The sequence below is a fragment of the Leopardus geoffroyi genome, chromosome D1, assembly GCF_018350155.1.
Source record: "Leopardus geoffroyi isolate Oge1 chromosome D1, O.geoffroyi_Oge1_pat1.0, whole genome shotgun sequence".
Taxonomy (NCBI): Eukaryota; Metazoa; Chordata; class Mammalia; order Carnivora; family Felidae; genus Leopardus; species Leopardus geoffroyi.
In genome coordinates this window covers 99,403,175-99,415,298 of record NC_059329.1, presented here as the reverse complement: position 1 = coordinate 99,415,298, position 12,124 = coordinate 99,403,175, and the positions used below count along the sequence as shown (strand labels likewise).

General features: G+C 41.5%; 1 protein-coding gene across 4 annotated transcripts in view; it reads right to left on the bottom strand.

The window, feature by feature from the left end:
• CD1H11orf49 (chromosome D1 C11orf49 homolog) overlaps window positions 1-12,124 on the bottom strand; it is a 197,045-nt gene that overhangs the window by 33,509 nt on the left and 151,412 nt on the right. The gene's annotated exons all lie outside the window — the stretch shown is intronic.

Genomic DNA, 12,124 nt, shown 5'->3' with positions numbered 1-12,124 from the left:
CGCTTAACTGACCTGACTGAGCCATCCACACGCCCCCACCCATTCACATTTTAATTCAGAGACCAAGGTCCAGCTCTACCAGGTGTTGCTACTTTTTTTAAATGTTTATTTATTTTTGAAAGAGAGAGAGAGAGAGAGAGAGAGAGAGAGAGAGAGAGCAAGTGGGGGAGGGGCAGAGAGAGGGAGACACAGAATCTGAAGCGGGCTCCAGGCTCTGAGCTGTCAGCACAGATTCTGATGTGGAGCTCCAACTCACAGACCATGAGATCATGACCTGAGCTGAAGTCGGCTACTTAACTGACTGAGCCACCCGGGCACCGTCAGGTATTGGTACTTTATGCTTTTGTTGGAAATAGGGTGATAGGAAGTGCTCTTTGACACAAAGACTTTAGAGCCAAGGTGTAATTCTTATCCAGGAAGAAGCAAGTGCTGTCTCAAACTCCTGTGGCCCAAACCTGCTCTTAACTGGGCAGAAATGGTTAAACAGGCATAAGAGCTAAGGTGGAGACAGAACTTGAGGCCCCCCTCATGGTAACTGGAGGTGAGAGGAAACGTCCTGCCCTCTCAGTGGTGGTCTATCTGGAAAACGTCACTCAATCTTTGAAAAAGAGGCGTATTTTACACTTCCTCACATGGGTTTTTATAACCAGAATGAAGGTTTTCATGTTGTTCTGGAGGAAGGAAAGGTCTGTTCTCCCAGAGGCAGGTTGTAATATAGACAAGAGAACTCAGCCTGAGTTCTGCAAAGAACTAACCACATTATTCCGGGCACAACTCTTCTGGGCCTCCATTTTGTCGCCTTTAAATGAGAAAGATGTGGTACGTGAAGGTTGAAAAAAATTTTTAAACAGATATACTTTTTTTTCAGTGGAAATCTTATAAGGAACCTCAATGTATAACAGATAAAAGCAACGCCTTTCTTACTCGACTTTCTCCTCAGTAGCCCTCACCTAGTCTAGAGGTGTGAGGAATGAAGTGGCTGGGAGAGAAGGCTCGAGGCATTGCTTTAAAATTCTAGGGCTCTACTGAGGATGGTTTGAAAAGCCCTGGCTCTAACCCCTAAGTGGGTCTTATGCCTGCTTACCTAGTGCAGCCTCCTGGATCGGCCAACCAGGGTCCAAGTCCTGGTTCTTTGGCTAACTAGACATGTTGACACTGAGCAAGCCACTTAGAAATGAGAGTGAATATTAATACTAATACTAATGATACTAACAGTATGAGCAATACTGTTCCTAATCAGGAGAGTCTTTGAGAGGATTAAAACAGATGGTTAAAAAAATTTTTTTTAATGTTTATTTTTGAGAAAGACAGAGTGCGAGCAGGGGAGGAGCAGAGAGAGGGAGACACAGAATCTGAAGCAGGCTCCAGGCTCTGAGCTGTCAGCACAGAGCCCGACGTGGGGCTCAAACCCACAGACTGCAACATCATGACCTGAGCTGAAGTCGGACGCTTAACCGGCTGCACCACCCAGGCACCCCTGGAATAGATGATTTAAAAAAGAGAGAGATTGGTAGCTACTGAACAGAACATAACGTATACAGACGTTGAGTCACTACGCCGTACTCCTGAAACTCTGAAACTAAGGTCACGTTGTGTGTCAACCGTATGCAAATAAATAAACAAAAATTAAAAAAATAAAAGAGATAGTAAATTTAAAGTGCTAGTATACGGCCCAGGGTAAGTATTCAATAAACAGTACCTGCTCTTGTTACCACGGCTTTTGAGGCACACAGGTGGGATGGCACCTGCATAACAAAAGGCACAATTCATCCAAGTTCAAGCTCAAGCCAGTGGGTGGCTAAAACAATCTTATTCCTTATCTCATGATTATTTTATCTTGCCTTTGTTCTTATTGATGAGAGAAGAACAGACTTCCTGCCCCAAGGCAGGTGCACACCACTTTCCTTGAGAGTCAGTACCCTGCCAATCCTCTATCATCTCACTAGTGAAAGTACTGATGAGTCATATTTATAGACAGACTGTATAATCATGCAAACCATTTTCATACGCATGATCACTTTTGATCCCCATAAGAACCTTGACAGGCGGGGAGAGGAAAACAGTATTATTCCCATTTTTATGAACCAGGAAAATGAACATCAGTAAGGGACAAAAAGTACCAAGTAAATGGTAGAGCCACAATCTAATCAAGCCTTCTCTTTCCAGGTCAGGGCCTCTCTCCACTCACTACACAGGCCCGTTCCGTATGATCCTTATGATGTCCTTTCTTTCTTGCTATATGGTTCCTGGGACTTCAGCCCGCTTTTATTTCTTCCAGGGATGAAAAACACCTGGCATAGTGGATTCCATAATGAGAGGGCAGTAAATGTTAGCTGCAACTGCTGTTATTGTTATTATTACCGTTAATACTTAAAACTGCTACCAGCTAGCTCATCTCTTCCTATCCTCCTTCTCCTAGACTGGCTCCAGGGTCAGATGTGGTCTACCTGGCTCCCCGCTTCCTTGCTGCCCCTAAAACAAACTGACAGACCCTTTCTAATTTAGGAGACTGCTGTCAATCTCTATAAGAAAACAGAGAAGGAACAACAAAAATAATAAACATTTTAAGCCATTATAGGCCCGTATCTGCAATTTGAATAGGACTAAACATAGATTAGCAAAGTATATTTAATGTACACACAAAAATTACTTCCAACTACCTTTTTCCTTTCCAATTTAAAATCAGGCTGACAGTTGGGATGGGATTTTATTATTATTATTTGTTATTTACTAAAAAAATTTTTTTTTTAGGTAATCTCTATGCCCAACTCGGGGCGTGAACTCACAATCCTGAGATCCAGAGTCACATGCTCTGCTGACTGAGCCAGCCAGGTGCCCCTGGGATGGAATTTCAAAAAAGCGATCAGCAAAACTGATGGCTTGTCTGAGAAAGCAAGCCACAGAAAACAAAAACCAACAGAAGTATTTCTCTGGGCTTTCCACTGTCCAAAGTAGCCATAGAATAAATAGGAAGTGGAACAGATTATGCATTTGATTTGCTTAAAATGCATTTTCCTTTTCTTCTAAATAAACATAAAAAGAAGCAGTGGCTAACAGAATTACTCACTAAGAGTGATCTGAACCGAGACAGACTAAAAATAAGAAAACAATCTAAGTCCCCGGTTCTCGATGATTGTGTGAGTAGAGGAAGATCGTTGCCAGCACGTAGGCGTATTTATAAAGACCACAGCCTGTTCTCTTGTCAGAATCTACTAACTTCCACCAATGATGACGGATTTATGGCTACCCATCAACTAAAAAAATAGACTTAAGAAACAAAAACAGCAAGAACCAGAAAGAAGGGTGGATATAGATAAACACATACATCTTTTCAGATGAATCCACCTTTGTCTTTCCTGCTGCTTTCTGTCTTTTGTGGGCATATATAATGTACCCTATCTATAATTATATGTATATGTGTGGGTTAGAGAAAGAGGCGGCTAGAGACAGAAGAGTGGTTGACTTTTTTTGGGACTGGAAATGGGATGGGAAAGGAAATTGACATTAGCAGTTACTGTTCCTTAAAGCCATCGACTTTGTTTTTCAAAGTATGGTTTTCCTGTTAAAAGATTCTTTGCCTGTAATGTGAGTGAATCACTCATCTTATTTTAATAAAAATGTGAACCAAATGATAGTGGCTCTGCGTCCTGGGAAATGACACAATGGTTAGGCTTTCTGGTCCCTGATCCTTATCTTTCAGTGGGCCTGGCAGGCGTACAAAAAGAAAGGAAAAAAGATGAAAAATATCCCAGTGGCATCAAAGGATGAACCCACCCAATTTCTTTCATGCACCAGTATTCTAAAAAACAAAGTCTGATCTTACTCACTGGGGTTTGGACAAGGTACCTGGTTTCCTCATTGATGGGTGGCCTTCAATCAGACACCAGCTCTTTCTGTCTCAGTTTCCTCTTCTGTCATGCCTCATGTCTAAATGATCAGGGTGGATTAGATGAAGTTAAATCTACTTTAAAGTACGTAAGATTGCACACCCTTTTGAGCTTTTGCATTTTTGTCACCTCCATGTATATAACCCACTTGAAAAATTAAGAAAACAAAAGTATAAGCACCAGGAAGACATCAAAGAGTCTTAAAAAAAAAAAAAAAAAGCATGAGCATTCAGAATTATAAAAAAGAAAAGTGCAAACTTCTTGTCTCAGTAATCCTCAGCGTTGTATTTGGGTCTAAGATTCTAGGATTCTTTCACTGTAATTCTCTGCGATTGAGGCAGGAGCACAAAGAACAGGTAGGACATGATTTGGATGCAGGTAGCATGGAACTTGCTAGAAGGGTGGGAATGTTACGCAATCCACATTGCTTCATTCTAGTGTGGCACACGTAGTAGCTAAGAACATGAGATTTGGAATTAAGATGGTCTTGGGTTCAAGATGCCTCTGTTACTTCCTAGTTATGGGGCATGGGCAAAATTCTTTAAGCTTCAGTTTTCCCATCTATAGAATTGGATTATACGTCTTCTTTCTTAGACTCTACACGATGGGGGCCCCTGCTATTGCTCTAACTGCATCTCCTTCTACTCATTCCTTGCTCAGACCATTCTAGCCCCAATGGCTTTGTAGTTCTGGAATACGTCAAGCATGTTCTTGTCTCAGGCTTTTGTATCTGCTCTCCCCTCTCCCCCCAGATCTCTACATAGCTCTTTCCTCCTTCAGGTCTCTTTTCAAATGTCATTATACAATAAGGCCACCCCTGGCCATGGTATTTAAAACCGCAATGCTCCCCCTACTTCCTGCTTAGTTTTTCTCCAAAGAACTTATTGTTGTATGATCTACTATATATTCTTCAACCATATTACTTGTTTCCCTCCTAGAATGTAAGTTCCAAGAAATCAGAGACTTTGCCCCCTTCATTCAGTGTTGGTTCTCAATAACTGTTAAAGGAACAGCACTGCTGGGATAATTAAGTGAGCTACTACTTATGAAGCTCTTCACATTCACCGCCTAAGACAGAAATGGCTGGCAGACAGGTTTTGTTTGGCTTGAACTTATTTTTTTTTTTTTTAATTTGGGGCTGAAACATTAGAAAAGTCAAGACATTTCCTGCAATACAATCTAGATTCCAGATATGTCTTTTCTAAAAAAATCAGAGGCCCTGAAGTCTCGGACCATCACTCCTGGACAATCAATCAGCTGGGGCTGAGGCGGAGACTATCCTTGTAAGTCAGCCATGGCCCCCATTGCCGTTCACTGAATGACACCTGTGCTCCTTACATTACCTGTCTGGTTTTGCAGGCACTTGAGTTTTCAACCACAGATGCAGAATTTCTCTCAAGAAGAATTTACAATAAAGATTTAATTCATATGACTAAATGAGTTTCAAACGAAAATACACAAACTTAGGTAACCTCATTACGCTAAGAAGAAAGAGCAAAATAGAAATCGCTGTGTACAGTATGATTCCATCTTTGATTTCAAAGAAAACAAAAGGAAATAAATTTGCATAGGAAAAAGAATGGAATATACCAAAGTGTTAATAGTGGTAGTCAACTCTGCATTTGGGGATTATGCTTTGTGTTTTCTTACAATGGGAAGAATAAATAGTCACCTAGATTTACAGCATGAAAATTATACCTCAATAGAATAGCGGAAGGAAGGAAGGAAGGAAGGAAGGAAGGAAGGAAGGAAGGAAGGATGGAAGAAAAAGTAGGAAGGAAGGAAAGAAGGAAGGAAGCCACCTACAGAAATGGTCAACTTGGCACCTTCCTTCAAAAGTCAATTTCTAGGGGCCACCTGGCTGGCTCAGTCAGAACAGCATGCAACTCTTGATCTCAGGGTTGTGAGTTCAAGCCCCGCATTGGGTGTAGAGATTACAAATAAATAATTTATTTTATTTTATTTTAATCTATTTTTTTTTAATTTTTAACGTTTATTTATTACTGAGAGACAGAGAGACACAGAGCGTGAGCAGGGGAGGGGCAGAGAGAGGGGGAGACACAGAATCTGAAGCAGGCTCCAGGCTCTGAGTTGTCACCACAGAGCCCGACATGGGGCTCGAACTCACAAACCGTGAGATCATGACCCGAGCCGAAGTCAGTCGCCCAACCAACTGAGCCACCCAGGTGCCCCAATAAATTTATTTAAAAAAAAAGAAATAGATTTCCATGTCCCCATTCTCAGTGGCTCTATGTTCCCCCTCAAAATCACCTTGTTTTGTCTACAATGAAAAGAGGGTGCAGAGCTGATCATCATATTTTATAATACTTTATATGCTTATGGATTTTATAATGCCCTTGGTCCTTCTTTGTATGTGCTCACAGTCCAGGCTTATGGGGGGGGCACAGTCAGGTTATACATCCCTTCAAATGAGGATGGGGTGGGAGGAAAAACACTTATCAAAGTCAAGGCTAAAACTGATTTGTTACAATACTAACAAGATTTCATTTTTCTGACTTTAAAAAAAATGTTTATTTTTGAGAGAGAGAGTATGTGTGTGTGTGCGTGTGTGTATGTGTGCACGTGCATGAGCAGGGGAGGGGCAGAGAGAGGAACAGAGGATCCAAAGCGGGCTCTGCACTGACAGCAGAGAGCCTGATGTGGGGCTCGAACTCGCGAACCATGAGATCATGACCTGAGCCAAAGTCAGACACTTAAGTGACCTAGTCACCCAGGCGCCCCGTTTTTCTGATTTTTAGTGATATTTATAAATGGTTTTCCTTCCTTTCCATAGCCCAAGGTGATTCTCTGTTTCCTCCTGGGGACAGTGTGGCTGAGCAGAAGGAAGTCTCAGGAGACTCAGAATCCTGCGTTGGCTCTGCTGGACTACCGCATCAGAGCAAGCTACTTACTCTTAAGGCCTCAGTTTCTTCTTCTGTAAGATGGAGATAACCATCAGTTGTCTACTTGAGAGCAAAACGGCCAGATCTATGATCCTATGATTCCCTAAGCTCTTTGAAGTTGTGGGGACACAGAATGGACGAACTTCCAATGCTGAGAACAATGAAAATGGTTTCTCCAGGTGTCTGTAGCCTGCATGGTAATACCTAACGTATTTAAAACTTAACTAATAGGCAATCTCAAATATCTAAATGCCAGTAAGTCTCTAAGTAGGCAAAACAGATGTCACAAGGTTCACACATTAAAGCTTATGTGGTTAACTCACAGGCCTCTGAGGTAAGCTCTGATCAGACTCAGTTTTAATGCACTGGGCTGTCTATTTTCTAAGCTCAATGCTGACCAGACACAGTAAACTGAGAGAGGAAAAGGAACTATAAAAGGCAGGTGCAAGATCAGCAGTGAGAAATCAGGCATTAACAGCACTGATAGGAACACAGAAGCAGGAAAAAAATATTTAAAATGCAATCTGGATGTATTTAGGGTACGCTTCAACAAACTCTTGAAGGCAATGATGTTTTCCAGCATAATAAAATAATTTATGTTTGTAAAGATGAAACTTAGATGCTAAGATAAATTATATTTAAGAATGCAGGGAAGGGTAGGAGTGCCTGCGTTGGCTCAGTCGGCTGAGCATCTGACTCTTGATTTCGGCTCAGGTCATGATCCCAGGGTCATGGGATTGGGCCCTGTGTTTGGCTTTGTGCTGAGCATAGAGCCTGCTTGGTTCCATCCTGCTTGGGATTCTGTCTCTCTCCTTCTGCCCCTCTCCCCGGCTTGTGGGCATGCTCTCTCTCCTTCAGTCTCTCTTTAAAATAAAAAAATTTAAAAAAGAGTAGTGCAGGGAAGGGTGTTATATATATATATATATTTAAATATATTTTGAAAAGATTTTGATATAAATTATATTAAAAACTACAACAAAAAATTGGTACCCAAACTCTAATTGTAAAACAGTAGGCTGTAAAACTGGAAAACTTCCCTGAGTTTTTCTATATTTACTGTCTCTAAACCATTTATTTATCATTTCTTATACACTATAAACTGCCTCCTGGTGTTGGTTATGTGTTTTTAAGCTACCTTCCTGAGTGCTGTAAGCCCTTTATCTCATTTAAGTCTGCCTAACAGTCCTATTGGGTAAATACTGTTGTTCTCATTTACTTGCAGACACTGGGAGGTTAGGTCACTTACCCAGTTATATGACTAGTGGTGGTAGCATGTTCAGGCTTTGAACCATGGGTTTGCCTGAATCCAAAGCATGTGCTTTAAAGCACTCTATGATTTATCAATGGTCTAATTATGATAAATGTGTCTGTATCATCATCACCAACACACTGAGTCTTGAGAGTAAGGACTTCATCTTACTTGCTTTTCTATGTCTCAGGGACTGGTACCTAGGGGCACTCCGAAAATGTTCAACAGATTTTATCTTTATGCTTCCCTATGTAGATTCCAAACGTTGAAGGAAATGGAGTATATCCCAATGTTTCCCCAATTATGATTCATGGATCATCTGTATCCCAGGCCTTCAGAATCAGAATCAGAATCAGAATCAGAATCAGAATTAGAATCAGAATTCTCATGGCCAAGGCCTGCAAATGTGCACTTAAACAAATAGCCCCAGTGACTCTTAAAGTTGGAGAACTATTGACCTAACTTGAAAGTAAATTCTTCAGAGTTAGTCATTCCCAGCTCTGCTACTTCCTAGCTGAATGATCTGGGGCAAGTTAGTTATTTCAATTCTTTGAGCTCCAATTCCATCATCTTTAAAATGACTCAGTCGGGTGAGTGTCTGACTCTTGATTTTGGCTCAGGTCATCATCCCAGAGTTGTGGGATCGAGCCCTGTGTTGGGCTCTGCACTGAGTGTGAAGCCTGCTTGAGATTCTCTCTCTCTCCCTCTGCCCCTCTTCCCCACTGGCTCTTTCTCTTTCTCTATAAAATAAAAAAATAGAAATAAAATTTAAAAAATTTACACCTATCTCACAGGGTTTTTGAAGGGACGAAGTTCATTCATTCACCAGGAATTACAGAGCGTCTACTGTGTGCCAGATATTGTTTTTCAGGTGCTTGGGATACATTAGGGAACAAACAGATAAGCTCCTTGCCCTCATGAAGCCTACCTCATGAAGACAGATATTAAGTGATAAATACAACAGACAAGTAAACTAGATGGTAAGTTAGTAATACCTATAATGGAAAAAACAGAATAGAGCTGTTCAAATAGGGAGTGTGACATGGCAGTGGTGGTACAATTTTATCCCAGTTTTCTTTTTTTTCTTTCTTTCTTTTTTTTTTTTTTAACAATCTTTACATTCAACGTGGGGCCTGAACTCACGACCTCAAGATCAAAAGTCATATGCTCTATTGACTTAGGCAGCCAGGGTGCCCCTTCGATTTTATAGAGAGTAGACTACGTAGGTTTCATGGAGAAGGTAACACCTAGACAAAGATTTGGAGGAGATTAGGAAGTAATCTAGGTGGACATCGAAGGGAAGAACATTCCAAGCAGAAGAAACAGCCACTGGGTGCATGTCTACTGGGTAAAAGGAACAGCACAGAAGCCAGTGTAGCTGGAGCCAACAGCATGAGAGAGAAAGGAATAAGACATGAGGTTAGAGAAATACCTGGGGCCAGTTCATGTATTGGCCTTTCAGGCCTGCAAGTAAGGATTAAACAAAACAGTCATGTTAAATGTTTGGAACAGTATACAGCACATAGTAAACATTTAATGGATGGTATCCACATCTGTATTTACATTAATATCTTCTGGTCCCACTTTCTTACACCATACACAAAAATAAACTCAAAATGAATGAAACATAAGACAGGAAGCCATCAAAATTCTAGAGGAGAAAACAGGCAAAAACCTCTTTGACCTTGGACGTAGCGACTTCTTACTCAACACGTCTCCGGAAGCAAGGGAAACAAAAGCAAAAATGAACTATTGGGACCTCATCAAGATAAAAAGCTTCTGCACAGCGAAGGAAACAATCAGCAAAACTAAAAGGCAACCAACGGAATGGGAGAAGATATTTGTAAACGACATATCAGATAAAGGGTTAGTATCCAAAATCTATAAAGAACTTACCAAACTCAACACCCAAGAAACAAAGAATCCAGTGAAGAAATGGGCAAAAGACATGAATAGACACTCTTCCAAAGAAGACATCCAGATGGCTGACAGACACATGAAAAAATGCTCAACAGCACTCATCATCAGGGAAATACAAATCAAAACCACAGTGAGATACCACCTCACACCAGTCAGAATGGCACACATTAACAACTCAGGCAACAACAGATGTTGGTGAGGATGCAGAGAAAGAGGATCTCTTTTGCACTGCTGGTGGGAATACAAACTGGTGCAGCCTCTCTGGAAAACAGTACGGAGGTTCCTCAAAAAATGAAAAATAGAACTACCCCACAACCCAGCAACTGCACTACTAGGTATTTATCCAAGGGATACAGGTGTGCTGTTTCGAAGAGGCACATGCACCCCAATGTTTATAGCAGCACTGTTGACAATAGTCAAAGTACGGAAAGAGCCCAAATGTCCATCGATGGATGAATGGATAAAGAAGATGTGGTATATACAGACAATGGAGTATTACTTGGCAATCAAAAAAGAATGAAATCTTGCCATTTGCAACTACATGGACAGAACTAGAGGGTATTATGCTAAGTGAAATTAGTCAGAGAAAGACAAATTTCATACGACTTCACTCATATGAGGACTTTAAGCTACAGAACAAATGAACATAAGGGAAGGGAAGCAAAAATAATATAAAAAGAGGGAGGGGGACAAAACATAAGAGACTCAAATATGGAGAACAAACAGAGGGTTGCTGGAGGGGTTGTGGGGGGGGGGGAGATGGGCTAAATGGGTAAGGGGCATTAAGAAATCTACTCCTGAAATCACTGTTGCACTATATGCTAAGTAACTTGGATGTAAATTAAAACATGAATAAATTAATTAAAAATATGTATCTTCTGGTCCCTAAACAGAGCTAGTCTGGAAGGTCAGGCTACAGGGACTATACCACCTTTTATGTACTTTGGTGGGGTTATAGGGTCCTTCAACATTTCCCAAAGCACCGAAATCAGATCAAAGGTGATCCCCAGCAGCAAGTAGAGATGGTTAATTCTTTGCAGGTGCTCAGAAAACTAAACTAACAGAGACACACAAAGTCAACACAGCATCAATAAAAGACGGAAAGGATGGGGTGTGGATGGGGTGGGCTTGGCTAAAGGCTGAAACCAACAGAAGAGTCATTAGCAAGGTACGAGAAAAAGTAATGGAGCGTAGAAGCATCACCTACAGCAGTTGAAACCCATGCTAATATCAATGAGACCACAAAGTCATGAGAATAATGACTACAAACTGGTGGGGAGTGAGCCAGGGAGCCCAGCAACATGAATGCACTTGCATGGGGGAGAAGACAAATTAAGAGATTCAGGCAAAACTATTCCCTTTCCTGGTGGAGGTTCTTTAATCTTTAATCTCCCTCTCTTGACACTAGGCACTGATCTTGCCCCAACAAGACAAAGGATAACTTCTGAGGAGCAAAGGGCCTCTCAGGAGGCAAGTGCCCTGTGTCTGCCAGGCTAAAAGGACAAGTTTTCTTGGTCACATTGTCTCACAATTGGGCAGGTCAGAGCTAAGACACATTTACCCACCCTCCATGGCTCTCCTAACAAAAAGAACTGCAGGGCCTCGGAGCTGTGGAGAGGAATGTGGTCTCTTTGGGAACTGGAGGCAGGCAAGAATGCAATGAAGGCTGGATGAAGATACCCAGAGTGGGCTTTAAATTGCTTTAAATTGTTGTGCCAGTTTCTTCTGGCACCTGCCCTACGGAAAGCAACGCCAGGCACCGTCCAGTGGAAATCTGGAAGTGGGCATCCTTTGTGGCTTCAAGTATGCCAGCCTGGCAAGGAAGAGTGTAGTACTTGGTTTCCGTGACCCTGACTTAACCTACTCAATAGGGAACAGTTTCATCTGAGTCAGAAAAAATGAAGAGCGACTCAATTTATGTGATCTTTTACTCAATACATTCAATTTATAATTAAAACCATTATGAAAGCCAATTTGAGAAACCTTGTATTTTTATTCTTTTACCTCAAACTATTCAAGTGCCTACCTCTACCATCTCCTGAGAGCAACCTTGGGAGTTCTTTTAAAAAAAATTTTTTTTTGGGGCGCCTGGGTGGCGCAGTCGGTTAAGCGTCCGACTTCAGCCAGGTCACGATCTCGCGGTCCGTGAGTTCGAGCCCCGCGTC